The sequence below is a fragment of the Sarcophilus harrisii genome, chromosome 2 (assembly GCF_902635505.1).
Source record: "Sarcophilus harrisii chromosome 2, mSarHar1.11, whole genome shotgun sequence".
In the NCBI taxonomy this organism is placed as follows: domain Eukaryota; kingdom Metazoa; phylum Chordata; class Mammalia; order Dasyuromorphia; family Dasyuridae; genus Sarcophilus; species Sarcophilus harrisii.
Genome location: NC_045427.1, coordinates 647,532,200 through 647,550,874, shown reverse-complemented (window position 1 = coordinate 647,550,874; position 18,675 = coordinate 647,532,200). Strand labels below are relative to the sequence as shown.

At 34.6% G+C, this 18,675-nt stretch overlaps 1 protein-coding gene across 1 annotated transcript in view; it reads right to left on the bottom strand.

Annotated features, from left to right (window-relative positions):
* PCDH15 (protocadherin related 15) overlaps positions 1–18,675 on the bottom strand; it is a 2,067,151-nt gene that overhangs the window by 1,192,553 nt on the left and 855,923 nt on the right. Inside the window, exon 4 of the mRNA XM_031956966.1 lies at positions 2,442–2,497. The gene's annotated coding sequence lies outside the window, so the exon portion shown is untranslated. The remainder of the gene's footprint in view (positions 1–2,441; positions 2,498–18,675) is intronic.

Genomic DNA, 18,675 nt, shown 5'->3' with positions numbered 1-18,675 from the left:
AAATGAGAACCAGTGATCATTCTGGACTTGAGGCTTTCAGTAGTCATGTGACCATGGCAACTTACATCTCTTGACTATGCTATATTAAATACCAAACGAAAGCAATAGACTAGGAGACTTCTAAGATCCTTTCCATCATTCCATCTAAAATCCTTCCAAGTTCTAGTTCCTTTTTATATTTCTTACAGCTTCCTAACAAAGGGACAATAGTAACCTTTATAGCCTTATCTGGGGTTCTAAGCAGTGAAATGACTTTCTCAGGATCACACAGCCACTATATGTCAAAAAATGGGATTTTATTCCCGGTCTCCGACACTACTATAAGCTTCTTCTCTAAAGCACAAATTACTAATATGTTAGTATGCAGTGATTCCACACTCTGCTTCCCAGTAATGAATCTCGGGAGCTCTTGCTGGGAACATAAAGAAACCTAGATAATTTGGAGGATGAAAGGAAACTGGAATCCGTTCATTTATTTTCTCAAGGAAGCAACTGCCTTCCTTATCACAGACAGGGAAGTTCAACTTCATGAATTAGATTTTCCCCTGATGTATGGAACTACATATCAGTCGTTTGATGACCCGACATGCAATGTACTCCTCCAGTGGTTCTTTTGAAACAGTCTTCCTATGCTAGTCCTTCTTCAAAAAAAGGGAGAGGGAAAAAGCCAAGAGATGGAATTGTGAGATTGACTTCTCCTTTGCAGATTTCTTAACATCCTGGCCCTTTGCTTAATGAGCTCTCAGGCAGAATGGTGTGGGGAATATGAACAATTTCCCTTGCAAACACAGATAATTGAATCTGGATGTCAAAATGCTCTCATGTCAATTGTGATGATCTTTTAGAGTAAACAACATGAAAATACTAAAAAAGAAGATCAAATCACAATAAGGGGAAGCAGTTATCTCTCTACTCTTCTTCCATATTCCTAAATAATTGCTAAGGCCCATGTTGCACTAGTACATTTGAACAAACTCTGTGTAAATATTTCATATCTGAGGCAGAGATAAAAAGGGAGAGGGACTCTCCTGAACATATCAAAGATTCCCGTTAAAAAACAAACAGTATTAGTGATTATCATTAATATAGCACATATTAATTACCATTCATTAATTATTAATATTAATATATAACAATATTATAATAACACTATTATTACTGATATTTATAATCCCAATGAACTCAATCAAAATTCTTAAGAAATAGTTTACAGTAATAGATGATTCCTATAGCACTTTATTTTTCAACAAAGGCTATACAGAGATATTTAATAGCTCATAGAACCTGAAAATTTAGGACTGGACAGTATCTCAGAGGACGTCTATTCCTACCCATCCACAAACAAGAATCTCAATTGCAGCATACTGGACAAAATATGTTTATATAATAACAATCATAATGGTTACCTTTTATAGACTTCTGAGTTTTGCAAAGTGCTTGCAAACATTATCTTGTTAGATACTCACTACAACTTTGTGAGAAGCTATTTCACAGAAGAGGAAAATAAGTTTGACTAGGTGAGTGTCTGAGACTGTATTTGATCTCACACCTTCCTGACTCCAAGTACTGTAGTCACTTATTCTTGACTTTGTATCTGGGCCCAAATACAACCACTGTAATCTATTTTCCATATGACAGTTCTTCATATATATAAAGATAGCTATTATGTTATCCGTTATCTTTCTGTGATACAGATTTAAGTTCTTTCTCAGAGGGTGGTAATGATCTATAGTTGGGAGAGAATCAACTTCAATGTCAGGAAGACAAAGACAAATCCTGCTTCTTCACTTTCCTAGATGTATGCCTAGAAACATTATTCCTCTTTTTTAAGACATTATTTTCTTCATCTGTGAAATTAATCTGTTGATTATATACAAATATAGCTTGCTCTAAATCACTGACCCTAGGACCATCTCACTTTCTGTGTTGTGAATGCTTGCCTATCTATCATTATCCTTTCCAAAAGGTGTCATGACAAGGACAGAGAACAAAGGAACCTTCTCTTTCCTGAAAGTCCTTCTATCTTAATCCAACTCAAGAGCTCAATGACTGTTTTATCTTCCAGATCATAATGGTGATTACATTGACCTTGTAGTCTATAAGAATCCCCAAATCTTTTGTTTTCAGATATACTGCTAGAAGTTACCTTAGAAACCCTCTATTCTAGAGGATAAGCTAGGATAGATTTCAGCTGGTCTCTGAACTTGAATGAAAAAAAAATTAGTTCATCATCTTTGGTTGTTTTTGTAATCCTTTAGACTATTTTATGTTATTTATATATATTTTTTAATCTGTTTGAATGTCATTCTATACATTTTTAGATTTGAGAATCAAATAATTTTCTTGGCTATCTAGATTTTGATGTCATTAGTAATTAGTTACTAGATCTCAAAAATTATCGATCATTCCTTTAAACACATTTAAGGAAAAAGAGACTGTACCTTTGTTTCCCTTCAGTTTTTGATCATAGTTTTCAGTGTTGATTTAATTGTGAATCCTGGAAAGAAAAGAAGAACATTTTGTCAGATTTAATGACAAAACAGAACAACTTGATTCTGAAAAACAGATTTTAAATACTTATTAGATATTTATTGTCAGAAGAACTCTTATAGCAACACATTGAGAATAATAAGTTAATTTTTTACATATATCTAAAGATCTTACATCAAAAGAAAAGTAATAAGAATGGAGGCATGGTAGAGCCGAGGTTCTTCAGATAGGCTTGCTATACGAAACAGTACATTTCCATTCCTTAGCAAGAATCCTGGCTCCCAAACCATAAAACCTGTATTTAAACCCAGGCTTTTCCATTTCCTAACTGTATAGACATGGGAAAATTACTGAACGTCTTTCAAGATCACTTGTCAAATGGGTATAGCCATACTTCTCTGGCCTACCTCACAGGGGAGTTGAGAAGAAAATATACTGCATAACAGAAAGTGATATAATGAACAATCAACAAACATTTAGAGAAAGGCAGCATGATTTAGTAGATAGTGTTAGGAAGACCTGGGTTCAAATGCCAACATGTTGTCTGTGTGATACTGAATACATATCTTGACTCTTATGGTCACTGTCTTGAAGGCTATGTATACTCTAATACTAAAGAGGATGACCACCTAAATCAGGAGAGGTAACAATAAATATAGCATCCCTCTCTCTTATCTGTTCAAGAACAATGAGAGTTGTTCATTTTAGGGACCCAAGAAGATTGGAAAACAAAAACTTCTTTTAAGGATTTATTATGCTGAATGATGGCCAATGTATAAAACTGAACTCAATTTCAATTGCTCCTGAAATTCTAAAGTTTCAAAAGTTGTACATGAATTTCCACATAGCAACTAATGACACATAGAATTGTTTTTAATAGAGAGGTTGTATTCTTGAAGTTGCTTGTAGAGAAAAAAAAGCAGTAAAAAGTTGAAAACTATGGGGGTACAAAGTCTGTGATGAATGTAGATTTGAAGAGCTATGTATGTGGAGGAAGAGAGGTTTGATTTCATGGGGTCTAGACTAGGGAAAATAGGTCATCATAGTGGATCTAAGCTGGGGATGGAGCTTTGAAATATTTTAGTTGGGTTCTGAGTCCTGGTGATGTCACTTGGCTCAGTCAGGATTTAGAGGAGAAATACTGAACATATATAAATCAGATTAGATGCTGTACTATGTGTCCTAACTGAAGAGTTCAAAGCAATCTGTAGACTTCATATTGGAAAAGGGGGGAGGAGTGTATAGTGGGAAGAACTAAATTCAGATATCATTGTACAATTAAAGTGGATAGGCCCATACTAGATAATGCATCATCTCATTATTTAACTCAAACTGACTTCTGATTCAGGTCAGCTATCTTCTGAATGGAACTGAGAAACATTTAAAAGTTCAAGGAAAGGAAAATAGATGCCTGATTTCATGGAATCATTATGCTATTCATTCTTCTTTCTTTTTCAGGCACAGCTTTAGATTGAACATGAAAACGATGTAGTGAATGGACTCCAACAAAAGATCACGTCCCTGGCACCAGCCCAATACCTGAGTGGGTCCACGTGAGGAACAAACTGACTCTGTAGAATTATTTTATATGGATAGAGCTATCCTGAACTAATGGTCACAACTACTTGACAGGCACTGCACTAAATACTTTACAAATATTATCCCATTTGGTCACAGAACCAGTTGATGTCATGAGAAAAACTTGAACCTGTCTTTTCTAGCCTGCTGTCCCCCCCCCAAATATCTACCAAAAAGCCTCTGATTTACATATAATATATTATAATCAGATCTCAACAATAGTTAGAGCAGAGTCCTACTTCTGTCCCAGATGGCTGCAGGAAAAAAAAATCACATTCTTCTTTTGGACAGGTCTTTGAATCCTTCAAGATGTCTTTGATTGCCCTCATAAGAATCCTCTTGCCCAGGATAAATGCCTCCTTTTATTTCAGTCAATCCCAATGGGACATGATCTTGAGAAATTCTGCTATCCCAGTTATTGTTCTCTTAATACTCTCTAGGATACCAATGGCATCCTAAAATATGGCCCTGCAATTATTACACTAAACTCCAGACATACTCCGACAAGAGCTGCTTCTCTCCTACCTCATCCTTATTCATGCTATTATGATTTTGTTACCTTTCCATCCCTTTTGTGAAATTTTATACATCTTATGGGAATATTCAATGCCATTTTTTATCGATGTATCTGGGTAACCATAGTACCCAGAGAAGTATGACCATATCCCATTCTTCTTGTCCATAGGAGAAATTCAGAAAGGGTTTGCTCAACTGATGGTTTCAGGTAGCTATGTACAAAAGAAACAACATTCTGCATCTACAATATGATGTGTTTATATTCTAAAGGAGTTATCATTTCAATTTTCTTTTTTAAAACTACCTAATGTATTGTGTTCTTCTGGTCCATAGACTCTGACAATTAGAGACTTCAGCTACAGCTATAAAATAAATACACCTGGGGATTGTCTGCTGGTAGAACATGAATATTCCTTTATCCCTCTGTGATTATGCTGAGAATTTTATCTTAGTTTCACTTAAAATTCTAAGAATGACAGTAGCCATTTCAGACACTCAAGAAACAAAAATGAAATTTAGGTCAAAGTAGTTCATATATTTGTCATGGAATCATAGAATTTTATAAGTTGGAATAGCACTCAAAGATTGCCTAACCTGACCACCTATCCCACAGAAGAATCTGCATTCAAAGTTCATAGTTGATCTTCTATGCTTTGCATATGTACTTGCTGGCGGTCTCTTTAAGAATAGTTACATTTCCATTCTTTGTATTTTTATCCTTAGTGTCTATCTTGTATGGTTCCTGGAGTATAGTGGGTGCTTAATAAAGGCTTTGATTGACTGATTGCTACCACACTGTCGAGTGACAACTTGATTCTGAAAAAAAATTATTTAAAATACTCATTAAATACTTATTATCAGAAGAACTCTAACAGCAAAACTTTGAGAGTAATAAGTTAATTTTTTTACATATATCTAAAGATCTTACATCAACAGAATAGTAATAAGAATGGAGGCATGGTAGAGCTGAGCTTCTCCAGATAGGCTTGCAATTTGAAATAGTAGATTTCCATTCCTTAGCAAGAATCCTGGATCCCAAGTCATAAAACTTGTATTAAAACCCCAGCTTTGCCAGTTCCTAACTGTATGTGTGTGTATATATAGATAGATAGACAGACAGACAGACAGATAGATGGATGGATGGATGGATACATGGATGGATAGATATAGATGGGCCTCTAGTTCCATTGGAGTTTAGATCCCACCTTAAATAATTATACATTTTTTTTGTAATTTGCTGTGAATTTTTTTGAATTCTTCAGATGATGAATTGTAGACAGAAAGACTCAAGGTAGAATGCTGCCTTTGACAATAATAGACTGTGTAAACCTATGAAGTGGCATTGTGTTTCGTCCTCCTTTTCTTCATTGGTCCAATGAAAATAATGATGTCAGTAGTTAAGAGGATAACTAGGGAAGGCTTCAAAGAGTCACTTCATCCATCCCTGAAGCCCCACCACCATTGCATACCTGCCAATGTTTCTCCTTTCCTTTAATGCCTAATTTGGGGGCCATTGCTCCATGAAGCCTTCCCAGATTTCCTCCTATTTACCCAGATAAATTTGATCTTACAATACTCAAAGATATTGTAGCACATTACCTGGATTAATCTTTGTATATTTATTACTCTTCCTTTAATTATTCTTTTTGATATATTTGTCTTTCCCCTTTCTTCATAAAAGGAAGATCTTTATTAAAAGCAAGTAGTGTGTGTTAATTAATCCTAACTCTTAGTACAAAGTAGGCATAATAAATGTTGAAAGAATGGATGAGGTGAATATTATTTCATTACACATGACATGCTTTTGCTTTTAATGAAATTAATGAGGATGGAGACTACATAATACTTAGTACAGTGACTGATAAAGAGTAGACATTTGATGAAGATTTGTTGACTAAAAAAGATGTGAAGGAAATGGCAATGACATACATAACTAAGAATCCCACAGCACAGGCTTTTTATGAGTAACTTCCAAGATGGTCTTTACTCCGGGTCCTTTTTTGTGGATATGGGCTGCTAGTGAGTGTATTAGGGAATTTAAGAAAGAAAATGTTCATATAATTAATTAATGAAAATTACTGTTCCTCAAGGTAATATCATGAGATTATTGTATCAAAATGTTCATCTTCATATAAATTTCTAAGCGATAATAAAAATTCTGACTACTTATCCTCTGAGGTTTAGAGCTATCACATAAGGAACAAAAATAAATGAAAAAAGTAGCTCTGGACATGGATCAGTGGTTGCTGACATTTCTTTGGTGACCTTTGTTGGGGGTAATACTGCTCTTTAAGCTGATTCTCCTCTCACTCCCTCTAAACACTTTAATGTCTTTCTCTCCTTGAGAATCTTGAAATTCTTAATCTTAACTATTCTTAAATTGAACAGCAGTGTCTCTATCACAGATTTCTTTGTCAAATAGATATGATCATTACATTTTTATATGATCTTAACATCTCTATCCCTCCTCATTGCCAACACAGAGAGAGACTTTTTTTGTTTTTAATATTTGTTTTCAAATTCTCTTAGACTATATGAAGTGTTGAGGTATCCAGGTCCAAATGTGAAAGACCAAGGGATGTGGTTATGAGAATGTAGATGGCTTGATAATTTCTGACCAATTTGGTCCATTTTCTATATATTTGTAACCCTCCTTCTGTTTGCTATTATTTTGTCTGGTTTTGTTCTGTTTTGTTTTAAGCTCTTATCTGGCTTGTGTCTGGCTCTTTATGACCTATTTGAAGTTTTTGGGGGCAGATATTAGAGTGGTTTGTCATTTCCTTCTCTAGCTCATCTTATAGATAGGGAAAATGAGTTGGTGATGTGACTTGTCCAGTGTCACACAGCCAGCAAGTGCCCAAGACCAGATTTACATTCATAATAATGAGTCTTTATGGCTCCAGGTCTGGAACTGAATCTACTGTGTCACTTAGTTACCTTAACCCTCATTCTAATTATTTTCTATATTATATGATGATCTTCCCTACAATAAGAAATATAAAGACTATCATGATGGAAATTCTGATCATTAAAAGAGGTGGATTAATTGTATGGGCCATCTAGGTTGCACAGTGGATAGAGTCAAGAAGAATTAAGTTTGAATCTAATCATAGACTCTTAACTTTTTGATTTCTGGAAAAATCATTGAACTTCTCTCAACTGCAAAATGGGGATATAAAACTCTAGATCATAGATCACTTAGAAAAACTTAAAGTGTTACATGAAAGCTATTTATTATTACTGTTAAGTAATGAGAACAACCTCATATTTTGCCAAAGTACCCAGAAAGTGTTAAACAATTTAAAGGGTGACATCCTCCGAGTATTGGGTAGATTACAAAGGCAGAGCTAAAAGGAACTTTAGAATTCATTGCACCTAATCTCTTCATTTACAGAAGAGGAAACTGAGATACAGATAAGCTAAATGACTTGCTGCTCATGGTCCCAGAGGAGGTAGTTAAAACCATGTGTGTTTGTTTTAATTAATTAAACAAAAATTAATGTCTTTAAAGAGATTTGTGGGTCTTTATGGACCAATTTGTTATAGGAAAAATAGGGATGGACTAGCATATGACCCACTGGCAAAAGTGACAACTTCAATGAGAAAATAATAGAGAGCATTTCCATCATGCTTTAAAGCTTGCAAAGTATATTATATGTACATGTAAGTTTTTCATATATATCCTATACATAATTTTTATCTATATTGATAATTATATCTAACATATCTAACTTTTTGTGATATTTTCTTTCCTTCTGTTTGCATGAATAAATGTACATACAAATGTGTAGTGAATGTGTATTTCATCCATATAATCACAGGAGATCACTACTACTATAATCCCTATTTTGCAGATGAGAAAATTGAAGCTGAGACAGATTAAGTGACTTGACTGGTTTCCCACAGTTAGTAAATGAAGAGTGATTTTAATTCAGTTCATTCTAACTCTTAGGATCTATTATAAAACCTACACCTTAAAAAGAGCTGATTCATTTTAGTAACAGCAGTAAGTGACAAATCTGGAATTCAAACTCAGGTCCTGGGACTCTAAAGCAAAGTTAGCCCACAGTACCTTCTTCATTCATTCCTGCATTTCATCTTCTCTAGAAGTATAGTGTCCCACTCATGGTCTCAGCAACAAAGCCAATCAATCAGAACAGAAGTCTTAATTTTTTTCTAATTTAAGTTCTAATATAGGTTAATTCACTTCGTCTTGTGTATCTTGGTATCCCTTGCTCCCTGGACCACATCATTCTGATGCTGGAGTTATTCTGGACACCTTAATGACTTAGCAGACTGTAACTCAGAACTCTGGAATTCACAGGATTATCTAGTTACAGCCTCGTTGGTGGTAGAAATATTATTTTTTTTTTAAAAAAGGAAATTAATTTCAATGAGAGTGGGGAGGGAGATGGGAAAAAAACATTGAGGAAAAACTCCAAAAACTGACTCTCAGCCTATGGCTGAAGATATTCCCATGGTTCCTGATCCTTGTATCACTGAAAAACACACATGGCAATAGGGCAGCATATTTTTTCCAACCTTCATTTTAAGGGGAAAAAAAGACAAATGTGTGATAGAGGAGGTGAATTTTTATGTGATTGTTTGTTTGCTTTTTACCCTTCAGTCCAAGAATATAAAGACAATCAACATTGATTGATCATTTCGTCTAAGATATTGACAAATGCTTTGAACCTTTGAGGAAAACCAAGGAGAGTAATTTCATGCAGACTGCTTTCTCAAGGAAAATATCGGGGTACTATAAACTCCCCAAACTCTCATTAGTAATACCTTTGACTTCCAGAATAATCTCTTTTGCCTTATCCTTATATAAAGCCATCACAGAAGTATATCAAAATATCTATTTTTTTTTCTAACAACAGACATACCAACCGCAATCAATAACGGTGACAAAAAATAAGTTAGTGGGGCGATTGGGAACATTGCTACTCAGGAGAGAGCTTAGAAAGTTAATCTAAAGTGACTCAGTTCAAAACCTTCCATCTCAGTGCAGTTAATGTCTCCTCACAAATCATTTTGATGGGAGGATAACAAAGTTAAGCTTCCCCCAAATCACTTTCCTTTAGCCTTTAGTGGAGGGGAAAAAAATAAGGGTGACTATAGGTGAGGCTGGATTTTTGCTGGCTGCCTCCAGGATTAATAATTAAAAGAACATAATCCGCAGATTCAAGAAGCTTCTAAAAACATCAGGTTGAGATCAAGGTGACTCCTAGTAAAGAGTGGATAGAGCCCTGGGCCTACAGTAAAAAAAAAATCTGAGTTCAAATTTAGCCTGAGACTCTGACCCTGGACAACCAACTTAAAGTTGTCAGCCTCAGTTTTCTCATTTGCAAAATGGACTGGAGGACGAATGACAAAACCCCTCCAATATTTTTGCAAGGAAAACTCCAAATAAAGCAAAGAAGTATTGGACACAATTTAAAAAAATGAGAAATGACAATATAGGTAAATGTGTATGTATGAGTATATAGACTTGTAGATATGTATATGTTTGTGTGTATATATGTGTATATATGTGTGTATGTGTATGTATATCTATATATACAACTGTTTTCTACATCTACATATATCTACACCTGTATGTATATATATATATATATATATATATATATATATATGTTATCTATTTATCTGTCTACCTATTTTATTTGTATATATTTTTCCTAGACTTGTGTCTATCTCTCTTTATCTCTCTATTTATCTATCTATCTAATACAGTTGCAGATCGATGCATATAATCTGTAATGGGCTGAGGCTTGAATTGATGCACTGAGGTCCCAAGCACATGAGGCTAAATAGTAATTGGACTATACTCTATTAATGTACACGCTTGGAGAAAAAATGGCCCCCGCCTACTTTCTGTGCAAGTCCTGATGTGTTGTATAGGCAATGATGATTTTGGTGGGTGGAGGCAGAGAGACAGGAAGAGAGGCTGGGAAACATTGCAGGCTGGGTTCCATGCTTGTAGCTGCTGGTCTAGTGGCTTTTGGTCTAGCTAGCTTCTTGCCTCAGCTGCACACATTGCTATTGGCCATTCTCTTCCACCTCTGATCTTTCTTCGCTGAGAATAAAGACTGACGATTTTCCCCTAACCTGAATTCCTGACTCTGGCTGAAAACCTGAATTCATATTTTGCCTTTATCATTTACTAGTTAGGTGATCCTGAGCAAGTTGCTTAATCTTCTAAAGCACATAGAGGTGTCCATATATGTGTGGATACCAATTTCCAGGTATACTTTCTTCTTAGGATTACAATTGTTCCTGCTTTGGTCTTTTATTCCCAATTAGACTGGTATTGTAATACTAAGTAGAAGCTGATGACCCTACTAATGTGATCCCAAGTAAGCATCTGATCTCCTGGATCCTTCATTTGCTGCTTTTCTCAGGTTTCCTTGCCCAGCACTTAGAAGAATTGCACCCCTTCCTTTATTTAGCCCTTTTCATGGAAGACACGGGACAGGATACAAGCCCTAACTTATTGTTTAAAGAGGACTACAGTGTCACTTGTCCCTGAGAAGCAAAAGACACAAAATGTATTCTGTGAGGAAAAATAGCACCATAGATTGACACATTTTTCATCAAAATGTCAGAAAAAAGAAGTATGAAATAAGAAGTATAGAACAAGAACAACAACAACAACATCAAGAAACAGAAGAACAAGAACAAGAGCAAGAAATCAGGAAAAAAAAAAAGGAAAAGAAAAACATGTTGGGAAACAGCCAAAGACTCTTTGATCTTATGCTTTTCCATATTTATAAACTTATATGGTGCATAGCAGTACAAAGTAAAATTACATAGCAATGTTATATTATCTGTTGACCATGGAAATGATGGTGTTGATCATTATCTAATAATAACTTTATCTGTTGGTTAAGGAAAATATATCAAAACCATAGTCAGTCATCCATTGATGCAGAAGACACTTTAGAAAAATCAAATATATTAGACAATCCTGCAATTTGAAGGTTTTAAGAACCTATAGAAATCATCTAAAACATTCTGTTTCTTTGACATGGCAAAGAAACTGAGTTTAGAAAACTCTTTCACAGTCCTCTTGAACGCAGATCATTCTGGCTCCCTGACAAGTATTCTCTCAACTTGGCTGCCTCTTAAAAATATATAGTGCTCTAAAATTGATCTCATCTAACCAGTTGTTTTCTGGCTAAGACATTCAGGAAATTAGCAAGGAGTTGTTTCAGAATATGATCTACTGTCTTTAGTCATGGGCCACCCTGGGTCAGAACATGTGGATTTCTAAGTTTCAAGAGAAAATAATGATGAATGAATGAGAGAGAAAAGAAAGGCAATGACAAGGAAGAAAGAGAAATAATAAAATATATGAGAGAAAAAAAAAAGAAGTTAAAAAAGAAAAAAAAATAAAATCTCTACTATAAACAACTTCTACCAGAGACAATGATTTTTCAGATCACATAATTCTTTCTCTTTATTCATTTATGAGAATATTTGTACAGTTTTCTAAGTGATAAGATTCAGCTGGCAGGAGCAGATGAAGAGATTTGTCCCTCCCGTATCACCAGTAAAACAAGCAGCTGCCATCGACCCGGTGTGTAATTGGCAACATAGGAGTTGTTCATCGTGAGCGTATGCCACCAATCAGGCATTATTACTATTATGGAACAAACAATAAAGGCACGAGTTTGTGATCAGCCCCCATCTTTCCCTGTCATTGTGACATGGCCACATTTCTCTTAACAAGGTGTCAGAGGCCCAAATAGATTGCCTTTTTATTTGTTCCTGGAATTTAATTATTTTAGTTCTTTGAAAGCAAAGATTCATGTTCAACAAATCAAGACATGCAAACTCTGGACTTTGTTTTTGTGTCTCTAGAAATCATTCAATTACCAAGCATTTATTAAGTACCCACTATATGCTAGACCCTGGGGAAGGGAATGAGAACAGAAAATGTAATAATAATATATAATAATAAAATATAGTCCTTAAGGAGTGTATCCTATTTTAGTAAGAAAGATAATATGTACATATATAATATTCATAAATAGTCAAGTGAACCTATTATCTCATCCATTTGGAAGTTCCTTCTCCCAAAATTTAATCCATCTATCCCCTCCTTATTAAGCACTTCAATTAATTTTTTTCATAAGTTCACAGCAATTAAATTTGGTAAACTTTATCACTGTGGAATTAAGAATTGTCTCTTTGGGTTCATTTATCTTTTATCTCGTGCTTAGCACAGTGCCTGGCACTTATTAGGGGCTTAATACTGGTTTACTGACCAAGTGACAGGAGTGGGTTGACACAAGATATAGAAGTTTGAACTTAGAATACAGAGGAAGCAGGATTCAAAAACACTTCATTGACTACATAAGCATGAGTCATTTAAACTATTTGAGACTCAATTTTCCCTCTACAAAGGAAGAATAATATACCTGTTCTATGCAAGATTTTTGTGAAACTAAAATAAAATAATGTGTGCAAAGTGTTTTGAAATTTTAAAGGACCAGGTCTAATTATTGATATTTTAAATTTGGTCAGAATCACTAGGCAGTGATTCAATTGAAAAAATCTTGAAGATTAATCATTCCCATTCCAGTCTAAAGATGACCAGATAAAGAGATGTACCTTTAAATCTAAATCTTCTTATTCTTAGAACTTAGGGCTCCCAACCTTACATAATACTACAAACATTACAGTTTTCTTCCCAGGATAACAGAATCAAAATCAGAAGTGACACAAGGATTAGCCAATCTTAATAGATGGCTAAACAAAGCCCTCTTCTCTTGTACTAATGATCCAAGGATGTAAAGCCTTTGCTGGAAGACCACTGGTGAAGGATACCCATTATCTCCCAAAGCACCCCATTTTGTTTAAGGCAGACTGAATTGGTAGGACTTTTTTTTTGCCTCTGCTCTTTGCAGCTTCAAACTCACCTGTAACAAGTAGGTTGAACTATATATTTGCTGAGGTTGCTTTTGACTCCTCGATTTTTTGGTCTTAGGATCAAGATTATCATTGTCTCTGGAAAGTTTGGGAATGGACTTCACTATGTATTTATTTAAATCATCAAAACTCCCTTAATCAAAGGATCCTTCCTTGATCTTAGTTTCCTGACCTTGCAACAATCAAAGCTCTCTGACGATGGAAACTGTCCTTTTTCTTTTTGTCTTATGAATTATTATGACAATAAATGTTTCTCATTCATTCATTCATTCATTCATTTTAGCACCATGCTAAACTCTGGGTGTACGTAAAAAAAAATTTCAAGGATCTTCAATCTATCAGGGTCAGATAAGACACAAAGGAGAATTTAGCTGCAAATCAGAAATAAGGAAAGGCTTTTTAACAGTAAGAATGAATCAAAAGTGGAATGAGCCATTTGGGGCCAAAGTGGATTTCCCATGATTTAAAGGCTGTAGTAAAGGAGGGAAAAAAAAAAAAACAAGACTAAAGTAATCAAGCTTATCAGGAGTATTTTAGAAGTATTCCTATTTGGTCACCACAGTCATTCAACTTTAAAAAAAATGCTGAATATAGTTTAATATTGTTAATTTACTTGGTGATTTTGAATATTATTTGGTGAATTTAAAATTTTATTCTAAGGAGGGGTCAAAAGGCTTCATGACACTGCCAAGAGGTCCATGACATGCATGAGGTGAAGTCCCCTGAACTCAATGGAAACTGAGTTCCTTTCAAATTTTAAGATTTGATGCTAACAAGGTTTTAACCACCACCATATTTGCTTTATCTCTGCTTAGATGACTCCACAAAATCCATGAAGGAAGAGATCATGCAGCTGCATTAGATGGAAAATGAAGTAACAAATTTCACTGACATAATTCCTGACTGCAGCAATTTCCACATGAAAAATACATCACCTGACGATGCACGGAAGAGACCTAGCCTCATTTGTAATGCAACAAGTTAATTATCAGTTCCCAGGATTATTTCTAGAGCTTCTTAATATTTGTGATGAGATCAGGTTCTATTACAAATGATCTGAAGAAGATAAAATACTGCATTTCTTAAAGTAAGTCAGAGTAGATAGAGGTTTCTGAACTAATCAGGTCATGGATGAGAACAGAATCCTTAGCAATATGTGTCATTTTGTTGTTGTTTGTCCTTCATTCTCAAAAGGGAACAATGACATCAGGAAGGTGATGTCTTGTCTTGCAAGGGAATTGGATTCAAGTGAGGCAGGGCTGTGCAAAATCATCAGTCTCACTCTCTCTTCCTGAAATGTCTGGTTCCAATGGCAAGACATAGATGAGGACATGAATGGGACCTGCTTCTCAGCTTCTTCCCAGATTCTAGGAGATGAGATTAAGACTCCTATTTGCATCTCATTTCCAGCTATATTCCTACAACAAAGTTATTGAATTAAGCAAATTTACCAAGCACCTACTATATATAAAACATTGGGCCCGCCACTAGAGATCTAATGAGAAGAAATAACAATATCTGCTCTCCTGAATTTCACAGTTTAATCATGCTAATTACCCAAATCGGGGCAGTACTTGGTGGCACAGTGGATAGAACACTGGGCTTAGAGCCAAGAAGACTCATTTTTTGTTCAAATAAGGCCTCAGACACATGCTAATTGTGTGAACCTGGGCAAGTCACTCAACCCTACTTATCTCAGCTTCCTCATCTTTAATGAGCTGGAGAAGGAAATATCAAAACACTGGAGGAACTTTGCCCATAAAATTTCTAATAACATCATAAAGAGTGAGACACGAGTGAAACACCTCAACAAACATAAGAAGTTAATTGGGGTAGAAGGTTTTTTTATACAATAGTCTTTGCTTTTCAGCTCCACTGTACCACCTTCTGCACACTATTGTTGAATATCCCTAGGAGACCTAGGAAGTAAAAATAATTTTAATAAAATAAATATATCATGCTATCACTCACATATCATTTTAAATTTTGCTGAATTCTCAATTGATCAAATAACCATTTGGAATAGATTATATTAATATCTTCTTATGATCACAAATGTACTTAGAGGCTGAGGGAGAATTTAAAGTCAATTCTTCCTGACTCAGTGTCTCTTACTATACTCCTGAACTACATAATTACCTGCTGTGTATGTCTGGGATTGAGATACTACTTCCTTCTAATTCATACCAAGAACATATTTTGTACTATCTTTTCTCACTCCTTATGTACTCATTGTCTATATTACAACAATTCATCCATATTCCAAAATTAATTGCACCAAATACTAGAAACAATGAAAGGATCTGGATCTGAATTCTAGTTCTTATCTACCTATGTGAAGTTGGGGATGACATAACCAATTTACTCTCAATTTCTTTCTCTTTAAAAAGAGAATTAGGGGAGTGAAAAGAGAGCTCTTGGACTGAATGACCTCTAAATCTGTTTTAACACTTAAACTTTAAAAATAAATGGTTTTGTTAATGAATAATTTTCAATTTATATTTTACATCTCTGTTTAAGATATATGTTCTTTGTAGACAGAAGCATCGGAGGTATCAGTGCTGAACATAGGAAATTCCTACAAATATTTGTCCTATAAATAAGTAAATATTTGTCTCTGGTTATTGTCAGTTGTGGCGAAGTTCCTTGATGTCCTGGGAATATTTGTGAGATAAAACTTCTTTTCTCTGATAAAGAATGTTTTCTCCTAAATGCAGAATGAGATATAACTTCAAAGTTATTTGAAGAACAAAGTAAATACCTAACACAAGCATGTGTGACAGTAACAATTATCGATTATGTCCTTACTCTTACTAAGTACTAGGCTTGGTGCTAGGGATAGCAAGACAAATCTTATCTTCTTTCATGGAACTTACATTCCACTGGATTTACCTAATTAATGGAAAATTTAAATTTCTTGTCATCACATAGGGACGACTTGAATCGAAATTGTCCATGCCTTCAAGGACAACACTATCCACTGTACCTCTCTGCCCCATTTGCCAGCTCCAGATCCAAAACATGTCTATTCTATTGTGAATTGAAAATGGTAGGAATCCCAGATGTTGTAAGCCTCATGATTTCATAGATTATGAGTCCATTGTATCTCATTAATTCATGCTAGTAAGGTTACCATTAGGCAATTAAAATTAATCAACAAATAATGAATGAGATTTTTCTATTTTTAAAAGAATTAGTTCTAGGCTTTCTGAGGATACAGAGGAATAGCTATACACCCTTTGTCTCTTAAAAACTTACAGTATAATTGAATTCCCAAAGAATGGCTGGTCCAAAAGTCTATGGGATTATAAAATCTGACTTCCAAAATTATTGGTTAATTTCTTTTCTAGCCTATGTCCAAACAGGTGGCCAGTTGGCCTTCATCAAAGACTTTTTGTCATGGGAAAACTACTACAGCCTTGGGCAATCCACTCCATTTTTAAATTTTTAATAGCACTGATTTTTTTTTTTTTTGTAAGTAATACTTTCCTTTTGATCAATCTGTCTATCAATTTGCCTCCCTTGAACAGCATCTATTCCTCTTCTGGAGTCAAACAGAACAAGTCTAATATCAAGTCTAATACCCCTCTTCTTGAAAAGAACTGGTTTGTCATCCCTGAGTCTTCTTCAGGCTAAATATTACCCTCATTCCATTCTTTCAACTAGTTCTTATGTGCTTTGAGTCCCTCATCATCATGTTGATGGACTAACTGTCTTTATTAGACAGAGTGGCCAGAATAATTACAGTTATAATGATTTTAATAATGAAGTTAATACCGTATGCTTGCATTGATCTAAGTGTTTTGTTTTTTAAATTGCTATCTAAATTAGAGTTTGCAACTCCACAAAAGATTGAGGTTCATAAATATGACTACTTTCATTGTCCAAGTGGCCTCATCTATAATCAGATTGTCAATAAGGAGTGGGATAAAGCCATAATCATAGTGACCATAAATCTTTTTTGTGTCCATATGTAATTTAAATTTCTTTCCTTCCTTTCTTCTCTGCCTTCCTCCTTCTCACCTCCCTCACACTTTCTTTCCTTCCTTCCTTCCTTCCTTCCTTCCTTCCTTCCTTCCTTCCTAAGGAAGGTATCAGTGCTGAACATAGGAAATTCCTATAAATATTTGTCCTATAAATAAGTAAATATTTGTCTCTGGTTATTGTCAGTTGTGGCTAAGTCCCTTGATGTCTGTTCTTTTTTTTTTATCTTCTTTCTTTCTCTCTCTCTCTTTCTTTCTTTCTTTCTTTTCTTTTTACTTTTCTTCTGATTCTTCATTTCCTTTCCTCCTCCTTTCCTTTTTTCCTCCTTTCCTTTTCTCCTGTTTTCTCCTCTCCTCTCCTCTCCTCTCCTCTCCTCTCCTCTCTTCTTCTCTCCTCTCTTTCCTTTCCTATCCTCTCCTCTCCTCTCTTCTCCTTTCCTTTCCTTTCCATCATAAGCAGCATTGTCTCATAAAGTGGCCACAAAAAAATAATGGAGAAAAGTTTACAAAAACCTAGAATAAGAGCTAATTAAGGTTGATCATCCCAAGAATAGTTAACTATAATAGTGGGAAGAGAATAAATAGGGGGAAGAAATGGAAACAATCTGCTTCGTAGAACTCTTCACAGATTTTTTTTTCCATCACTGACAAAGATGCAACCAATCATAATTGGACAAATATATCACTGTCCTTTATATGGAACAAAATGAATACATAATAGTTGCATGTTGATTGCCTAATGTACTATGAAAACAGCAGTAAAGAAAATGGAAATGGGCAGAAGATCTAGATTAAAGAAAAAAAAGATGAATTTTATGTATAGGTCTCATAATTTTCAGGATTTTAAGACATTGGTTCTCAATATATTTAGTGAAAATTTATACAATATTTTATTGATTTAAAAAAAATTCTTCTCTGACAAGAGATGGGAGGTATCCTTTTTCATTAGCCTGTTGCAGTTATGATTACTAACTGCTTTAGTCAGATTTTCAAGTCTTTCAAAATTATTTTTCTTTACAAAGATATTGTTGATTATTTTACAGTTCATGATAAAAACAAACAAAATCTAAAGAAAAACATGCATATAATTTGTAAAGATATGGACTTTTTGGAAAATAAATTGCTATAAAACAATTTTAAATAATAAAATATATCACTACATATTATA